Source organism: Columba livia, unplaced genomic scaffold (genome assembly GCF_036013475.1).
Source record: "Columba livia isolate bColLiv1 breed racing homer unplaced genomic scaffold, bColLiv1.pat.W.v2 Scaffold_122, whole genome shotgun sequence".
NCBI lineage: Eukaryota > Metazoa > Chordata > Aves > Columbiformes > Columbidae > Columba > Columba livia.
The window spans coordinates 475,721-478,236 of record NW_027043021.1 but is presented as its reverse complement, the minus strand read 5'-3'; positions in this window follow the sequence as shown (position 1 = coordinate 478,236).

Sequence of the window (2,516 nt, the reverse complement as noted above, 5' to 3'; positions counted from 1 at the left end):
TTGGAAAGTGTGTGTGTCACAAACCCCATTAGAAAGTCTGTGTGTCACAAACCACACTGGATAGTGTGTGTATCACAAACCCTATTGGACAGCGTGTGTGGCACAAACCCCATTGGACAGCGTGTGTGTGTCACAGTACCCATTGGACAGTGTGTGTGTCACAAACCCCCTTGGACAGTGTGTGTGTCACAAACCCCATTGGACAGAGTGTGTGTGAGAAACCTCAATGGACAGTGTGTGTGTCACAAACCCTATTGGACAGCGTGCGTGGCATAAACCCCATTGGACAGCGTTTGTGCGTCACAGTACCCATCGGACTGTGTGTGTGTCAAAAACCACATTGGATAGTGTGTGTGTTTCACAAACCCCATTAGAACTTGTGTGTGTCACAAAATCCATTGGATTGCGTATGTGTATCACAAACCCTATTGGACAGTGTGCATGTTACAATCGCCATTGGATATCGTCTGTGTCTCAAACCCAATTGGACACTGTGTGAGTCACAAACCCCATTAGAACGTGTGTGTGTCACAAACCCCATTGGATCGCGTATGTGTGTCACAAACCCTGTTGTACAGTGTGTATGTCACAATCCCCATTGGTCAGCATCTGTGTCACAAACACCATTGGACAGAGTGTGTGTGTCACAAACCCCATTGGACAGCGTGTGTCTCAAAAACCCCCCTGGACAGTGTGTGTGTCACAAACCCCCTTGGACAGTGCGTATGTCACAATCGACATTGGACATCGTCTGTGTCTCAAACCCAATTGGACACTGTTTGTGTCACAAACACCATTGGAAAGTGTGTGTGTCACAAACCCCATTGGATAGCGTGTGTCTGTCACAAAACCCCATTAGAACGTCTGTGTGTCACAAACCACACTGGATAGTGTGTGTGTCACAAACCGTATTGGACAGAGTGTGTATCACAAACCCCATTGGACAGAGTGTGTGTGACAAACCCCATTGGACACTTTGTGTGTCACAAACCCTATTGGACAGCGTGTGTGGCAGAAACCCCATTGGACAGCATGTGTGTGTCACAGTACCCATTGGACAGTGTGTGTGTCACAAACCCCCTTGGACAGTGTGTGTGTCACAAACCCTATTGGACAGAGAGTGTGTCACAAACCCCTTTGGACAGAGTATGTGTGACAAACCTCATTGGACAGTGTGTGTGTCACAAACCCTATTGGACAGTGTGTGTGTCACAAACCCCATTGGAGAGAGTGGGTGTCACAGTCCCCATTTGACAGCGTGTGTTTTCAAACACCATTGGACAGTGTGTGTGTTCCAAACCCCATTGGACAGTGTGTGTGTCACAAACCCCCTGAACACTGTGTGTGTCAAAATCCCCAGTGGACAGTGTGTGTGTCACAAACCCCATTGTACAGTTTGTGTGTCTCAAAACCCTCTGGACAGCGTGTGTGTCACAAACACCCATGGACAGTGTGCGTGTCACAAACCCCATTTGATAGCGTGTGTGTCACAAACCCCTATGGACAGAGTGTGTGTCACAAACCCCACGGGACAGCGTGTGTGTGTCACAAACCTAATGGGACAGAGTGTGTGTCACAAACACTATTGGACAGCGTGTGTGTCACAAGCCCATTGGAAAGAGTCTGTGTTTCACAAAACCCACTGGACAGCGTGTGTGTCACGAACCCCATTGGACAGCGTATGTGTCACAAACCCCATTGGACAGACTGTGTGTGTCACAAACCCCATTTGACAGCGTGTGTGTCACAAACGCCATTGGACAGCGTGTGTGTGTTTCACAAACTATCCTGGTCAGTGTTTGTGTCACAAACCCGTTTGACAGCGTGTTTGTGTCACAATCCATATTTGACAGTGTGTGTTTCACAAACCCCAATGGAATGTGTGTGTGTCACAAACCCTATTGGACAGTGTGTATGTCACAGTCCCCATTGGTCAGCGTCTCTCTTACAAACGCCCCTGGACAGTGTGTGTGTCACAAACCCCCTTGGACAGTGCGTATGTCGCAATCACCATTGGATAGCGTGTGTGTGTCACAAACCACACTGGATAGTGTGTGTGTCACAAACCCCATTGGACAGAGTGTGTGTGACAAACCCCATTGGACAGTGTGTGTGGCACAAACCCCATTGGACAGCGTTTGCGTGTCACAGTACCCATTGGACAGTGTGTGTGTCACAAACCCCCTTGGACAGTATGTGTGTCACAAACCCATTGGACAGACTTTGTGTCACAAACCCAATTGGACAGCGTGTTTCTCACAAAACCCGTTTGACAGCCTTTGTGTCACAAACACCATTGAACACCATGTGTGTCACAAAACCCATTGGACAGTGTGTGTGTGTCACAAACCCCCCTGGTCAGTGTGTGTGTAACAAACCCAATAGGTCAGCGTGTGAGTCACAAACACCATTGGACAGTGTGTGTGTCACAAAACCCATTGGACAGCGTGTGTGAGTCATAAACCCCCCTGGTCAGTGTTTCTGTCACAAACCCCATTGGACAGCGTGTGTGTCAC